Consider the following 18,007-nt stretch of genomic DNA (forward strand, 5'->3'; position numbering starts at 1 on the left):
ACCCAGGAGCCTGGGAAATGGAGCTTGTAGGAATTGTTGCCCCTGTCATATGGAGGAGTTCAAGAGAATTAATGACATAGGCTAAGGACTGACCCAGAAAACAAGATTGGTCAACTTGGAGAAATTGTTAGAAGGTCAGTAACTTTAGGGGTGCCTCGCTGAACATGGAAGAACATGCTACTCTTGATCTCGTGGTTATGGGTTTGAGCCCCACGTTGGATGTAAAGATAACTTAAATAAATTTAAAAACTTTGAAAAAAAAACAAACGAAAAAATAAGGTCAATAACTTTATGGACCAGGGAAGTGTATCTTGGGAGGAAAAATATAACACAGATACAACAGTGAACATTGGAATAAAACAGACCTGAATTTAAATGTTACTGGCATGTGAACTTGGATAAGTCATTTAATGTATCTGTACCTCAGTTTCTTTTTTTTTAGTCTGTGTTGTACCCCTCTTAGAGTGTGTAACTCTTTAGAAGTGTTCCACAGAGGGATAAGGAAGTTGGAATTATATCCACCAATTCCCATCCCCATTTGCAGCTAATTCCTGGCATTAACTCTCAGGCACTTTTGTCCTGACCTTCGGGAAGGCCCAGCCTGCTGTCTCAGCCAGATAACTCTCATAGGCAGAGAAACGCAGGAACTAGGTGTATAAGGTGCTGTCTGAAGGTGACTCCAGGTGGACTGAAAAATATGGATCAAGCATTGGCAGTATCTACTGCTGACGGACAGCTAAAAAAGCTCTGAAAATCATAATGGACCAGAATCCAGCCTTAAATGAGCACAGTTGCACTTTCACGTTTTCCTAGACCAGTGCTTTTTACACTTTTCTGACCAATACCCACACTTGTAAAGGTATTTTGACATTGTGACTCAGTACACGTGTGTAGGTATATATACATGTATATAACTGAAACAAAAGATTCATACAATTATACTCATTCTAAATAGCACATACTCTGATTTTTTTTCCATTTCATTATTTTTTTTAACAAGGTTGCAAGTCTTGAATTGATTTCATGACCCTCTAAAGACCCTCGGTTCATATCCTAGCCACACAAAGTGTGGAATGCTGCCATGACAAGGAACTGGAGCCAGAATGCAAATAAACTATGTCACTATACACTAAAGTCATTAAACACTAAATTCAGCTGACATTTCTTTCATAGCAAGACGTTCTCAGTGAAGGAAGCAGTATGTTGATTGATATTTTATTAAAGCAAAAAAAAAAAAAGTTTTCTAATACGCTTCTCTATTGTTAAAAGATCCTAGCCCTCCAAAATCTTGTTCAGTTATTTCTTGGCATCTCTAAGGAACACCTCTGATGCTGCCATCAAACTACATTTGCAAAAGATTCCCACCCTCTCCTTAGTGCTGATGGCTAGAAGCAAGGGTGAAGACCACTGCCCACTCCTACTCACCCTTGCAAGAAGGACCACATGGCCCATACCCCTGGGCTCCCTGCTGCTGTCACCATCTAGCCTAGTGGGAAATGAGACTCAAGTTCCACTTCTGTGGACTTAAAAGAGAAGGAAAATTGGGTCCCTACTATGACTATAGTTTCCATACTTCAGGTTTCAGATGATGTCTGTGAAGCTATCCTCCTCCAGGACAGCAGTCCTCAAACTGGAGTACCCTAAGGCAGTGGTCCTTAACCAGGTGTATTTTGCTCCCCAGGGGGACATGTGCCAATGTGTGAAGATATTTTTGGTTGTTACAATGCGAGGAAGGGGGTTGCTACTAGGATTTGGTATGTAGAGGTTAAAGATATTGTTAAATATCCTACAATGCACAGGACAGCTCCCCTCATGACAAAGAGTTAAAGGACCCAAAATGTCAATAGTGCTTAGATGCAGAAACTGTGCCCTAACAGTGCACATAGGCTTCCATGCAGTGAGCAGGCACAGATTGTTTTAAGCTGACTGGTTACAGATCTTTAGTTTCCATTTGTACTCTTTCCTGACTTTGGGCTGCTACAGCCTGCCAATTCTCCTTTCCAGCCTTCCTTTCCTGATGACCCTTCTCCCAAATCCCATATAAACCTGCCCAAGTTGAAAAACCTAGAGAGCACCTAAAAAAAAGGACATGAGATTGTGTGCTCTCTCCTGTGAGGAGCATCTGTGAGGCAGTTCCCTGAGGGCAAAGCAGAAGAGCTTCATAAAATTGATAAAGCATCAGTGCCTTGGTTCAAGCAGGTAACAAACCGTCTGGCAAGCCCCTGAGCTTTATGCACCCATTTATATATTTTAGAATTGGAATCCAAAAGTAAGATAAATCCATCACAGGGAGACCTAGGAACACATATATATGAGTTGATAAATGAAGTCAGACTCCTTCTGACTGAAAATTCAATCTGGCTAATTGGTTTAAGAATGAAGACTGGCTTTGCCATTTAGATTAGATAGCAGACATTTCCATAAACGAAATAGGTTCAATCTGCAGGCCAAGGTACACTATATAATATGCCAGGAGTGACATCCTTGGAAATTCTTTAGATTTATAATAGAAAAATCTTCATGTGAACTGAAAAATATGAGATGATGGTGATAGAAGTCAGAAGAGTGATTACCTACAGGAGGGAGAGGGCAGGTATCAACAAGAAGGGAACATGAGGTAACCTGCTAGTGCTGGAAATGTTCTACATCTTCATCTTGATGGTGATAACATGAGTGTATAAATATGGAAAAGTTCACTGAGCCTGTACATTTAAGATTTAGGTACCTTAGAAAAGTTATATTTAAAATTTATTTTTATTTTTATTTTGAAAGAGACAGAGAGAATGTGAGTGGAGGAGGGGCAGGGAGAGGGGAAGAAAGAATCCCAAGCAGACTCTGTGCTGTCAGTGCACAGCCTGATGTAGGGCTTGATCTCATGAACCATGATATCATGACCTGAACTGAAATCAAGAGTCAGATGCTTAACCAACAGAGCCACCCAGGTGCCCCAGAAAAGTTATACTTGAATAAAAACAACAACAACAAAAGTAAAGGAGGTTTTAAAAATCTTATGTGAGACTATTCAAGCAAAAAAGTTTGAAGACCACTGCTTTAGGAGATTGGGAGGAGGAAGTTTTCCTGCAGTTGCAGTCCAAAATATGCCTCTCCTGTCCTATATCCTCAGAACCTCTCCTTCTTAACATGTCTTCTTTTCCTCCCAAACTCTTCCACCAAGCCTCCACGAGTCCTACTCTGTGATCTACACACCCCTTATATCCTGAACCACTTCCCTGGGCATTTCTCCCCACCACCTGCCTTAACTGAAATTTGCTCTTCTCCTGATCCCCCACTGCCCCCACCCACCCAGGACATCACCCTTTCAGACCATACAAACTTCAGGGTCAGGAGGTGAGGTCCATGTCCTTGTTCCTCTGGTAGGAAGCCAGGATGCTCCACCCTCTGAGAATCCTAATATTCACTCATACTATCTTCATTCCTGGTCACTGTCATTTACTGATTACATGGCCACTGTCCTTCACCAACGTAGTATCTGGTGTATACACTGCCTTCTCCCCCCTAATCCCTGCTATTCTCTTGGTTGCATTTACACTTGAAGAACAAAGATTTTAATTTTGATGAAGTCCAATGTATTAATTTTTTTCTCTTATGGTTGGTGCTTTTTGTAGCCTGTGTAATTTTTGTCTTCTCAAAGTTTTCCAAGATGTTCTCTGATATTGTTTTTAAAAGTATGTTATAGTTTAAACTTAAACATTGAGGCCTATGACCCATTTTGAGTTAATTTTTATATATGGTGTGAGTTAAGGGTCAAGGTTATTTTTTTTTTCAATATAGATACACAGTTGTCCCAACACCACTTGTTGAAAAACTTTCCCCATTGAAAAAACTTGGCACCTTTCTCAAAATATAGATATAGATATAGATATAGATATAGATATAGATATAGATATGTACATATTTTTGATGGTTCATATATATATCAAAAATTTTTTTCAATTCATATATATTTATGAAAAATTGTATGTGTATAATGCCTATTACTAGGGTCCATATATTTTTTCATGATTCTTGATGACTTATAATAATAAGATTCATAATAAATCTTGAAATTGGATAAGACAATTCTTGATAATTTATAATAATAAAATTTGTAATAAACCTTGAAATCAGGTAGTGAAAGGCTTCATCTTTGTTCTTTTTTAAAATTATTTTGGCTATTCACTATCCTTATTTCCATATGAATTTCAGAATCAGTTCATCAATTTCTACAAAATTCCTGCTAGTATTTTGCTTGAGATTGTATTGAACCTATAGATCAATTTGGAGAGAATTGCTATCTGAACAACAGCAACTCTTCCAATTTATGAACACAACATATCTCTCCATTAACTTAAGTCTCATTTAGTTTCTCCCAGCAAAGTTTTATGGTTTTCAATGTATAGATCTTGTACATCTTTTACTAAACTCAACCCCAAATATTTTATGTATTTTTGATACTATTTTAAATGGCATTTAAAATTTTCATTTTACCATTGATTTTTGCTAGTATATAGATATTCAATTAAATTTTGTATATTAATTTTGTATCATACAACTTTGGAAATTTTATTTATATGTTAGTGGCTTCTTGTAGACTCCTTAAAATTTTCTATTTTCACAAATATGTCATCTGCAAATAAAGACAGTTTTACTTCTACCTTTCTGATCCATATCTTATTATTTTTCTTGCTCTATCGTGACTGCTAGGACCTCCAGGATAATGTTGAATTAAAATGTTGAAAGTATTTATTCTTCCTTGTTCCTGATATTCCTGGGGGAAAGCATCTCATCTTTTACCTTTGTGGTGGTTTTGAAATATAGTCACTGTTTCTCTTATACTCCTCCCCTCAGAGGGTGGAGTCTTTCCCCCTCCCCTTGAATGTGAGCAGTAGTCACTTGCTTCTAATGAATAGATTCTGGTGGAAAGGCTATATGTGACTTCATAAATGGTCATAAATGGTATTGTAGCTTCCTTCTTGCTTTCTCTTTTTCTTGGATCACTACTCTGGGGGAAGCCATTTGTCAAGCCATGAGAAGACTTATGAAGAGATGCATATGGTGAGGATCTAAGGCCTCCTTCAAGTAGTAAAGACCTGAAGGCTTATCCCAACAGCTTTGTGAATGAGCTATCTTGGAAGCAAATCCTTCAGCCCTAATCAAGGTTTCAGATGACATAATCCTAGCTGATATCTTGAATGCAACCTCATGAGAGAATCTCAGTTAGAACTACTCTACCAAGTTGCACTCAAATCCCTAACCCTAAGAAATAGTGAGACATTAAGTGTTTATTGCTTAAGCTGCTAAGTTTTGGGGTAATTTTTTACACAGTATTAGATAACTAATATAGCCATTAAGTATGATGTTTCCTGTAAACGCCCTTTATCATATTAAGGATATTTCCTTTCTATTACTAGTTTGCTTAGAATATTTATTACAAATGGGTGACAAATTTTGTCAAGTAACTTTTTTGCATATATTGAGATGATCACATTCTTTTTCACCTTTATTCTGGTAATTGGTGATTTTCAATGTTTATCCAATCCTTCATTCCTAGGATAAACTTTAATTTGTCATTTTGGTACATCCATACACTAGAAATAACATCAAGCAGTAAAAAGGTATGAAAACAGATACAAGTAACAACATGGATGAATCTCAAAAACACTCTGGTTCCAGTTATATTAAATTCACAAAATACAATATTAATCTAGGAAAAGAAGGTAAATTTGTGTTTGCCTGGGACTGGAAAGTGTGTGGGGACTGACAGTAAAGGACAGGAGGAAAGGTGATAGAGATGCTCCATATCTTGATCATAGTAGTGGTTACACAAATGTATAACTCACTAATCAGTACCCTTAAAATGGGTGCACTTAGGGGCACCTGGGTGACTCAGTCAGCTAAACATCTGACTCTCGGTTTCAGCTCAGGTCATGATCTCATGGTTCACTTTGTAGGAATGAGCCCTCTGAGCTGGAAGTGCAGAGCCTGCTTGGTATTCTCTCTCTCTCTCTCTCTCTCTCTCTCTCTCTCCCTCTCTGCCCCTCCCTGCTTGTGATCTCTCTCCCCCAAAATAAAATTTTTTTAAATAGGTGGTGCACTTAAATGTTAAGTGAATTATACCTCAAGAAAGTTGACGTTTAAAAGTTTATACTTGAATTCTACAAAACTATATAGTTTCAGAATGTATGTCCTAATCATGCACATTAAAATAAAAATGCTAAAACGGTAGGTGTAGGTTATCTTTAAACATGGTTTTCTGTGTTACACCTAATGCTAGCAATTTGGTTAATAACCACAGTGAGGGAGAAAACACTGGCTTAGTTAATGGATTTAATCTATTCCTGAATCTAAATGGTTGTTAAGTAAAGCCTTCAGCTGTGTATAGAATTGTTACTGAAATAAGTGTACTCACTGAGCCTGGTTTCCCAGGGTAAAATTCAAGTACGGTTGAGAGATTCAAACGCAAGTCAATTTTCCAAGTCAGAAACCTCTACTTAAGTCATCCCAGCCTAAGAAAAGAGGGTTAAACAGAAACACAATCCATGACTTTTTGATGGCCTTTCTCTTTGTGCTGACAGGTTTTCTCTTTCAGCTGTGGTACTATTGAAATCTGTCTCACCCCAAACCAGGACTCTTCAGCCTGGAATGCATAGAAGGTACTAACACCAACAGTTGTTTCTAAATAAACCAGCCATAAAAGAGAAGTCATTGAAAAGAGGAATGATAAACATTATCAGTTGTAAGTTACTGTCAGCAAAAACCAGTTATTTATTACTACCTTACCTAATGCGGAGACTCCTCTCCCTTCCCCTTTGCAGCAAATAAAAAGACCGAAGGAAATGAGAGTCCACCTCTAAACTGATCATTGCACTGGCTGTTCCATCTCATCCTTGCCACTCTCAGGTTGGAATTCCAGAATGATTGCTGTCCCATCCTCAGTTCAGCCCTTCCTCGGTCCCTCAGCTGGTCATTCCAGCAACTGGAGTAGAAGAGAAAGAAAAGGGGTACTGTCAGTCACATTTAACCTTCCTCTTTCTCTCCTCTTTTATTTTGGGGGTAGCATCTGAGAACCCCAATATCTGCCAGCCTTATTCCTTAGTGGAGGAAGTCAAGGAGTCTGCCAGTGTGATGGAGAATGACTTTTACAGGAAACCCAGAAGATGCCTGAAATCAAGGAAGTGCAGGATTTCTAAGGTCAGTGAGCCAAACAGGCTCTAGGAGCCAATAGTGGGAAGTAGGGTGCCATAATCAAAAAGACAGATGATAGCAAGTATTGACAGGGATGTAGAAAACTGGCACCCTTATACACTGCTGGTGCGAATGTAAAATTCTGCAGCTGCTTTGAAAAACAGTCCGGAGGTTCCTCAATAGGTTGGGTATAGACTTCCACATGACCCAGCAATTCCACTCCTAGGTGTACACCCAAGACAAATGAAAACATATGTCCACACAACAAGTTATATACAAATATCCTAGCAGTATTGTATGTAACTGCCCCAAAGAGGACACAACCCAAATGTTCATCAACGGGAGAAAAGATAAATAAAATGTGGTATATTCATATGATGGAATATAATTTTGCAACAAAAAGGAATGAAGCACTGAAACATGCTACAACATGGATGAATCTTGAAAACATCATGCTACATGAAAAAAGCCAGTCACAGAAGACCACACATTGTCTAATTCCATTTACAAGACATGTCCAGAATAGGCAGGCAAATCATTGAAACAGAAAGTAGAATAGTGGTTGCCTAGAGTGCGGAAGGGGATGGGGAGTTTGGTGGCAGAAGGATTGGAGGTTGCTGTGTTTCTTTTGGGGATGATAAAATATTCTAACATTCATTGTGGTGATGGCTGCCCAGTTCTGTGAAGGTACTAAAATCCATTGAATTGTACATTTTGAATGGGTGAATTGTATGGAAGGTGAATTATATTTCAATAAAGCTATTTAAAGGTGGGGAAAAAAAAAAAAAAGAACCATGAGCCCAGGGCAGGAATAGAAAGCCCAGGAGCTAGCCTGAAGGGAGGGTTGAAAGAGAGAGAGATGGTAGGCAGGTGGGTGGCCTGAGGCAGCTCCAAGGCTAGTGCTGGGAGTTGCTGTTGCTGGTGTCTGTACATTGCAACAACAAGAGGCAATTGTAGGTTGAGCAGAATGTAAAGGACCAAGAGTGGGCATCTACTGTTCTTAGGACAGAAGACTGTTTCTATAGTTGGTATTACAGAACTCCAAAGAGGCTGCTTTTGCAGGGTTTTTTTTCTTTTTTGTTTTTTATACCAATTTTATTTTATTTTTTTAAATATAATTTACTGTCAAATTGGCTTCCATACAACACCCAGTGCTCATCCCAACAAGTGCCCTACTCAATGCCCATCACCCATGTTCCCCTCTCCCCCACCCCCCATCAACCCTCAGTTTTTTCTCTGTATTTAAGAGTCTCATAGTTTGCCTCCTTTCCTCTCTGTAACTTTTTTCCCCCTTCCCTTCCCTCACGGTCTTCTGTTAAGTTTCTCAACATCCACATATGAGTGAAAACATATGGTATCTGTCTTTCTCTGACTGACTTATTTCACTTAGCTTAATTCCCTCCAGTTTCAACCACATTGCTACAAATGGCAGGATTTCATTCTTTCTCATTGCCAAGTAGTATTCCATTGTATATATAAACCACATCTTCTTTATCCATTCATCAGTTGATGGATTTTTGGGCTCTTTCCATAATTTGGCTATTGTTGAAAGTGTTGCTATAAACATTGGGGTACATGTGCCCCTATGCATCAGCACTCCTGTATCCCTTGGGTAAATTCCTAGCAGTGCTATTGCTAGTCATAGGGTATTTCTATTTTTAATTTTTTGAGGAACCTCCACACTGTTTTCCAGAGTGGTGGCACCAGTTTGCATTTCCACCAACAGTGCAACAGGGTTCCTGTTTCTCCACATCCGCCAGCATCTATAGTCTCCTGATTTGTTCATTTAGCCACTCTGGCCAGTGTGAGGTTGTATCTAGTATGGCTTTGATTTGTACTTACCTGATGATGAATGACACTGAGCGTCGTTTAATGTGCCTGTTGGCCATCTGGATGTTTTCTTTAGAAAAGTGTCTGTTCATGTCTTCTGCCCATTTCTTCACTGGATTATTTGTTTTTAGGGTATGGAGTTTGGTGAGTTCTTTATAGATTTTGGATACTAACTCTTTATCTGACATGTCATTTGCAAATATCTTTTTCCATTCTGTCTGTTGCCTTTTAGTTTTGTTGATTGTTTCCTTTGCAGTGCAGAAACTTTTTATCTTGATGAGGTCCCAATAGCTCATTTTTGCTTTTAATTCCCTTGCCTTGGGAGATGTGTCGAGTAAGAAATTGCTGCAGCTGAGGTCAAAGAGGTTGCTTGCTTTCTCCTCTAGGATTTTGATGGTTTCCTGTTTCACAGTCAGGTCTTTCATCTATTTTGAGTTTGTTTTTGTGAATGGTGTAAGAAAGTGGTCTAGTTTCATTCTTCTGCATGTTGTTGTACAGTTCTCCCAGCACCAATTCTTAAAGAGACTGTCTTTTTCCCATTGGATACTCTTTCCTGCTTTGTCAAAAATTAGTTGGCCATACATTTTTGGGTCCAATTCTGGGTTCTCTATTCTATTCCATTCACCTATGTGTCTGTTTATGTGCCAATACCATGCTGTCTTGATGATTACAGCTTTGTAGTAGAGGCTAAAGTCTGGGATAGTGATGCCTCCTGCTTTGATTTTCTTCTTCAATATTACTTTGGCTATTCGGGGTCTTTTGTGGTTCCATACAAATTTTATGATTGTTTGTTCTAGCTTTGAGAAGAATGCCAGTACAATTTTGATTGGGATTGCATTGAATGTGTAGATTTCTTTGGGTAGTATTGACATTTTAACAGTATTTATTCTTCCAATCCATGAGCATGGAATGTTTTTCCATTTCTTTGTGACTTCTTCAATTTCCTTCATAAGCTTTCTATAGTTTTCAGCACACAGCATAAAGCTTTATAAGCTTTCTGTAGTTTTCAGCATACAGATCTTTTACATCTTTGGTTAGGTTTATTCCTAGGTATTTTATGGCTCTTGGTGCAATTATAAATGGATCAGTTTCTTTATTTCTCTTTCTGTTGCTTCATTATTGGTGTATAAAAATGTAACCAATTTCTGTACATTGATTTTGTACCCTGCGACTTTGCTGAGTTCATGTATCAGTTCTAGCAGACTTTTGGTGGAGTCTGTCAGTTTTCCATGTAGAGTATCATGTCATCTGCAAAAAGTGAAAGTTTGACTTCTTCTTTGCCAATTTTGATGCCTTTTATTTCATTTTGTTGTCTGATTGCTGATGTTAGGACTTCCAACACTATGTTGAACAATAGCGGTGGGAGTAGACATCCCTGTCGTGTTCCTGATCTCAGGGGGAAAGCTCTCAGTTTTTCCCCATTGAGGATGATATTAGCTATGGGCTTTTCATAAATGGCTTTTATGATGTTTAAGTATGTTCCTTCTATTCTGACTTTCTGGAGAGTTTTATTAAGAAAGGATGCTGAATTTTGTCAAATGCTTTTTCTGCATCGATTGACAGGATCATATGGTTCTTATCCTTTCTTTTATTAATGTGATGTATCGCATTGATTGATTTGCAAATATTGAACCAGCCCTGCAGCCCAGGAATGAATCCCACTTGATCATGATAAATAATTCTTTTTATATGCTGTTGAATTCGATTTGCTAGTATCTTGTTGAGAATTTTTGCATCCATATTCATCAGGGATATTGGCCTGTAGTTCTCTTTTTTTGTTGGGTCTCTTTCTGGTTTGGGAATCAAAGTAATGCTGACTTTATAGAAAGAGTCCGGAAGTTTTCCTTCCATTTCTATTTTTTGGAACAGCTTGAGAAGGGTAGGTATTAACTCTGCTTTAAATGTCTGGTAGAATTCCCCAGGGAAGCCATCTGGTCCAGGACTCTTATTTGTTGCAAGATTTTTGATAACTGATTTAATTTCTTCACTAGTTATGGGTTTGTTCAAATTTTCTATTTCTTCCTGTTTGAGTTTTGGTAGTGTGTGGGTGTTTAGGAATTTTTCCATTTCTTCCAGGTTGTCTAGTTTGTTGGCATATAATTTTTCATGGTATTCCCTGATAATTGCTTGTATTTCTGAGGGATTGGTTGTAATAAATCCATTTTCATTCGTGATTTTATCTATTTGGGTCCTCTCTCTTTTCTTTTTGAGAATCCTGGCTAGAGTGTTATCAAATTTAGGGGATGAATGGTGAGCACTGTATTAATATGTTTATTTAGGTCTTCAGAGTCAGGAACCTGAGCTACTCATGCTCAGTTAGAGACATTTTATCTTCACTGATTCCATGTAAGGCCTTTTTTTGTATGTTCCTTTATGTTAATTCCTTTTTACTCCCATAACCTATCAAAGCAACCATTCTAATGGGCATGATGAACATCTTTTTTTTTAAGTTTATTTTGAGAGAGAGAGAGAGAGAGCATGAGCATGAATGAGAGAGAGAATACCAAGAAGACTCCACTGACAGTGCAAAGCCCAACACAGGACTAGATCTCAAGAACCCCAAGATCATGACCTGAGCCAAAATTAAGAGTCAGTTGCTTAACTGACTGAGTCACCCAGGTGTCCTGAACATCTTTTGGTTTGTATGTATACACTTGTATATTGAGTGTTACTGTTTTGTATGCATGTATTCATACATTCAGTAAATATGTTGTGATACCTCATTCTGTTTCTTCTTTTTCACTCTACACATTGTTTTTTAGATTCATCCATGCTGTTAGGTATACCTCCAATTCTTTGCTTTTAACCGCTCACTGATGTGTGTCCAGTACATATTATGTATTTACTGTCCCCATAATGGACATATATGCAGTTTCCTCTCCCTGCTACCCCTAATACTGTGTGCCATCCGTGAGAATGCTCCTCACAGGCCTCTAGCCCCAGCGAGTGCAAGTGACTGAAGACCCCAGCTGCTGTGCTCTGAAATCTGTCTCTGGGCTTCACCTAAGGTCACACTTCCTGTGGGCTGCTCCCAGGAGGGAGCAGAAACACTAAGACAGACCCATTTCTGGGTAACATGAGACTCCTCTCATAGCTGATTTTTCCTGGAGGACACCCAGGTGGACTTGAAAAACATTCCTTAGATCACAAGGCAATTGAGGACACTTCCACCAACATTCTTTCCCTCTCTTCTTCACTCAGGACCAGACTTGCATCATGGAATGAAGGTTATCTCAGTCCTCCCAATTTTCTTCCACAGGTACCTCCTCTACTAATATCTTTGGACATTTAATTCACATCTTGGTGTCTGTTTTTCAGAAGACCCAGGCTAATCCATAATGCTATATTGAACATCCTTGTTCATGTTCCTTGATAAAGTTGTGTAAAGATTTCTCAAGGATGTACATCTAGGAGGAAATTTTTGGGGTCACTTGGTGGGGCCAGGTTTCCCCCAGAAGGGGCTGCTGCCCCATCTCTGTTCTCACCAGCAGCACCTAGGGCTCCAATAGCTTCTCACCCCCGCCTCCTTGGGGTATATTCTAGCTAATGTCTTCCCATCTAATGCACATAGTGATGTCTTTGTTTTATTTATTTATTGATTGGTTGGTTGATTATTTTGAGAGAGAGGGCATGCACATGAGCAGGGGAGAGGGGCAGAGAGAGAGAGAGAGAAAGTGAGTGAGAGACAGAGAGAGAGAGAGAGAGAGAGAGAGAGAATCTTAAGCAAGTTCCATGCTCAGTGTGCAGCCCGACACGGGCTCCATCCCAGGACCCTGGGATCATGATCTGAGCAGAAATCGAGTCAGACACTTGGGGCACCAGGGTGACTCAGTTGGTTAAGCTTCGGACTTCAGCTCAGGTCATTATCTCATAGTTCGAGCCCCACATCTGGCTCTGTGCTGACAGCTGAGAGCCTGCAGCTTGCTTCAGATTCTGTGTCTCCTCTCTCTGCCCCTACCCCACTTTCTCTCTGTCTTTCTCTCTCTCTCAAAAATAAATAAATGTTAAAAAAAAAAAGCGTTGGACACTCAAAGGACTGAGCCATGCAGCTGCCCCATTCATCTTTGTTTTAAATTTCTCTGATCACTAAAATTATCAATCATGTCTTCAAATACTTATTAGTCTTCAGAGATTCCTCTTCTGTAAATTATCCATTACACTCTTTGCCCATTTTTACATTGAGATTGCTTTCTTTATCTTTTTGGTTTCAGAAATTATCTGTATATTCTGAATATTGAACCATTGCTGGTTTCAGACATTGCAAAATCTCCCAGTTTATCATCTAGTAACTTTGTCCACAACATTGTTCATTAAACACAAATCCTTCATTTTAATGTAATCGAGAGTATGGTGGGGAAGGGTGTTTACATGTCACACGGGCAAGTTATCTCTCTAACTTTTAATTTTTCATCTCCGAAATGGTAGTAATATAAGAGAATCACACCCATCGGAAGTAAGTCAGTATGAGGCAATTGGTCAACTAAAAATGGAACATCATAAAATGCCATATATTTGCCAAACATTTTTTTTAACTTAAAACATACAAATAAACCTTTATTTATACGTCCTTATGTAGTGCATAGACATTTCTTTGGCTAACTATTCTTCACATCTTTTTTTCTTACCTGATCCACATCCATAATACATGGACAACAACTTCCAGTTTGGGACTCTTTAAAGTAAAAGCAAAAACTATGTCTTCTAGATTTTTACAGGTTTTTTTCTATCTTATTACAATTGTTCTTATTCATATTTAATTAAACAGAATGGTTTTTTTAATCACATCATTCCAAAACATTCCATTTAGTTTTCTTCAGAAAAACTCTTCACACTCATATTTAGTTTATGTGCTATTTTTCTTTCTTTCTTTCTTTCTTTCTTTCTTTCTTTTCTTTTCTTTTTGAGTTAGGGAGCATGAGCAAGGGAGGAACACAGAGAGGGAGACAGAGGATCTGAAGCAGGCCCTGCACAGAGAGCCTAGAGCCTGATGTGGGGCTTGAACTCACAAACCGTGAGATCATGACCTGAGAGCCGAAGTCAGATGCCCAACTGACTGAGCCACCCAGGCGCCCCAAATTTATGTGCTTTTTAATCAAATCGCACAATTGTAACAAGTATGATAGGCACAAACAGGTTTGAGAACAAAGACATTTCTTTTTAAACATATGAGTCAACATGCCAGGGCAGAAGTACACGGGTGAACCAGAGTCCTTAGGAATAAATATTCATGTGTCCTTGGAATTCCTCCTTATTGGTCATGGAGGAAATAAGTGGACAGTCTTGTAGAATCTGGTGAGTTGTTTTAGTAGGGTCTACTCACCAATTTTCACCATTATCTACCTTTTGGCTAGTTGTGCTGAACACTGCACCTGACACCTAGAAAGTGCCCAGTAATTGTTCATCATTAATAATACTAGACCATTGGTCTCATCCCTGGATAATCTGTCCCTCCCTCTTTCCTCTCTCCCCTAAAAAAACATCTGGCAATGCAATGTGCTGGAGGCATCTGGGGATGTATCAGCTGGAGAGGTGGTACTGGTATCTAGTGGGCAGAGGCCACATATGCTGATAAACATACTACAATGCACAGGACAGTTCCCATGACAAAATTTCAATAGTGCCCACATGAAGAATCCTTCACTAAACTGCATGCTTCAAGAGAACAGGAACCATACAGGTGTTTATTCACAATTGTACCTCTAGCACCTAACACACTTCATGGCCCATAGTAAATATTCAATAAATATGTGTTAGCACATTCATGCAAACTGACTACATGAGTGAAACCCTTTCGAGATGAGTGAGAGCACACCCACAGAGCCAGGCTCCAAGACTTCAAAGGGAGCACAGACCCCTTTCCCAGAAAATTAGTTCAGACCACTTACACAACTTAAGTGTCCATCGACAGATGAATAGACAAAGAAGATGTGGTATTTATATACAATGGAAAATACCCAGCCATAAAAAAAGAATGAAATCTTGCCATTTGGAACAACATGGATGGAGCCAGAGAGTATTAATGCTAAGTAAAATAAGTCAGACAGAGAAAGAAAATACCATATGATTTCACTCATATGTTGAGTCTGAAAGCAAATCAAATGAATAAACAAACAAAACAGAAACAGACTCATAGACACAGGAAACAAACTGTCAGTTACCAGAGAAGGAGGGGTTGAGTGGGTGAAATAGGTAAAGGACATTAAGAGGTACAAACTTCCAGCTATAAAATAATCAAGTCTGGTTGATATTACATACAGCATAGGGAATATAGTCAATAATATTGTCATAACTTTGCATGGTGACAGTAACTAGTAACTCATCTCGTAATGTATAAAAATATAGAATCACCATGATGTACATCTGAAACTAATAAGATATTATATTTCAGTTATACTTCAATAAAAACAAAACAGAACAAAATACAAATATCTATAATGTTCCAAAGAGACTGGACTAGAACACAGCCCAGTATTCTTTCCACTAGGATGCCCTGCTCCTAAGCAGGTTATTTAAAGACATATGAAAATGATTTTGATAAAGTAACACAAAATAAACACATTTCAAATGGGTTGGCATAAAAGGAAGCTGCACAGCACACACGTTAAGGACTTTTTTAAATGTTTATTTATTTATTTTGAAAAAGAGAGAGAAAACGAGTAAGAGTGCAGGGAGGGGCAGAGAGAGAAGAGAGAGAAAAACCCAAGCAGTTCTATGCTATCAGCACAAAGTCTGACATGGGGCTTGATCTCACGAACTGTGAGATTATGACCTGAGCCAAAATCAATTAAGCCAATGCTTAACCGACTGAGTTACCCAGGCACCCTCTAAGGACATTTAAAAAAACAATGTTTATTTATTTTGAGATGGAGGAGGGGCAGAGAGAGGGAGAGAGAGAGAGAGAGAGAGAGAGAGAGAATCCCAAGCAGGCTCCACATTGTCATTGCAGAGCCTGACACAGGGCTTGATTCCACAAACCGTGAGATCATGACCTGAGCAGAAAAGTCAGACCCTCAACCAACTGAGCCACCCAGGCACCCTGCTAAGGACATTTTTATGATCACATTCCAGAATGTTAAATTAGAAAATCACAGAAGTACACAACTAGTCATCTTTTCTTTGCTTGGAAACATTTCACAGAGAAGTTTTGCATGTGGTCCTGAAATTTCTCTGCTCATTCAAGTTTTGGCTAGTCTTTTTGTGGCATGGATCTACAGAACAGCAAATGCCATAACCTTTAGTTCACGCATGACTGTCACCTGTGTCACTCTGTGGGATTCAGCCAGCCTTGGCAATCCTCACGGATGGATGGAAGGGGAGAGGCCTTGGATACATCTGGGTTGGTTCCAAGGGATCAAACACAAGGGAGGAAGAGAGAACCAAGCAGCTGCAACTGCAGACAGCCTGAGCAGGCAGTTGAGCTGGAAGAGAAGCCCAACGGGTATGTGAAGCACAGGAATGGAGCACTCAAAGTGGAGCACACTTAGAAGTTCAGGACACCAAGCCAGCAGTCTGTCATTACTGGGGCTGTCTGTGATTCTGATCCTTGGGAGCTGGACTGGCATAGCTGAGGAAGGCTCCTGTTCTAATGGATGGGATATCAACCAAGTTATCAACAACAGGTTCAAATACAGAAGCCCAGATTCAAAAAATGGAGCCTGTGAAGGGCGCCTGGGTGGCTCAATAGGTTGAGAGTCTGACCGGCTCAGGTCATGATCTCACGGTTCATGAGTTGGAGCCCTGCATCAGGCTCTGTGCTGACAGCTCAGAGCCTGGAGCCTGCTTTGGAATCTGTGTCTCCCTCTCTCTCTGCCCCTCCCCCGTTCATTCTCCCTCTCTCTCTCTCTCCCTCTCCCCCCGCCCCGACTCCATCAAAAATAAATAAACATTTAAAAAAATACTAAAAGGGCGCCTGGGTGGCGCAGTCGGTTAAGCGTCCGACTTCAGCCAGGTCACGATCTCGCGGTCCGTGAGTTCGAGCCCCGCGTCGGGCTCTGGGCTGATGGCTCAGAGCCTGGAGCCTGTTTCCGATTCTGTGACTCCCTCTCTCTCTGCCCCTCCCCCGTTCATGCTCTGTCTCTCTCTGTCCCAAAAATAAATAAACGTTGAAAAAAAAAATAAAAAAATACTAAAAGAAATGGAGCCTGTGAAAATAGATGGAGAATTCAGGAATCAAGTAGATACTGCCTAAGGATCTCTGTGGGTCGGTTATGGATCAGCTGGAGTACAAAGACTGCTCTGTGGGGAGATAAAAATGAAGAAACCAGGCTCCGGACTGGACAAAAAGAGACAAGGGGTTAACAACTGTCAGGAGGCTGTGGGATCTTTGATTGTTTCTCTTGCCCCATTGTGAGCACAGTTACAGGAGCACTGGAGTTTCTGGGCTCCAGAACATCCCCTTCCCATATGCTGCCCCAGAGTAGATTTACAGGTTATACCACAGAGCTATTATTAGAGAGAGAAAGGAAAACTTGAGAAACTCTTTGATTGATATTTTAAATGTTTATAGTATTTTTTGCAACTGATTGTTAGTCGACTTCTTTTGCTCCCTGGTGCCACCTTGCACTTGCACTAGCCCATGGAGCTCTTTGTACACAGCCAGCCCTGACCTCCTAAACTTATGAGCAATCTCCTTGAACAAAACCCACCAGAGATGTCTCCATGGAGAAACGATGAGACAAACAGAGGGAGGGATGGGAATCAGCTCTAAGTGAGGTTTAAGTTGGAAGAACACTGAAAAGGAAGTTGTGTAAAGAGAATGCAGGTGTGCTCTGAAGCATTTTGTGGTAGGATTGAGTCCCCTGTGTATACACCCTGTGTATTTTTTCAATGCTGATCTACAGAGAAATGAATAAATGAATGGTCGAATGAATAAATCAGTGAATGAACCAAAGAATCAATGGACTTATAAATGAATGAATGATGATGATAAGAAAATGGAAATGAACAACTATCATTACACAGATTTGTGTGTGTGTGTGTGTGTGTGTGAAGG

At 39.6% G+C, this 18,007-nt stretch overlaps 1 protein-coding gene across 4 annotated transcripts in view; it reads right to left on the reverse strand.

Moving 5' to 3' along the window:
• The window catches only part of MIER3 (MIER family member 3), a 194,106-nt gene that overhangs the window by 45,105 nt on the left and 130,994 nt on the right, over window positions 1–18,007 (reverse strand). For all 4 annotated transcript variants that reach the window (XM_047864619.1, XM_047864611.1, XM_047864627.1 and 1 more), the window contains one exon: window positions 6,781–6,976. The gene's annotated coding sequence lies outside the window, so the exon portion shown is untranslated. The remainder of the gene's footprint in view (window positions 1–6,780; window positions 6,977–18,007) is intronic.

Source organism: Prionailurus viverrinus, chromosome A1 (assembly GCF_022837055.1).
Source record: "Prionailurus viverrinus isolate Anna chromosome A1, UM_Priviv_1.0, whole genome shotgun sequence".
Lineage (NCBI taxonomy): Eukaryota > Metazoa > Chordata > Mammalia > Carnivora > Felidae > Prionailurus > Prionailurus viverrinus.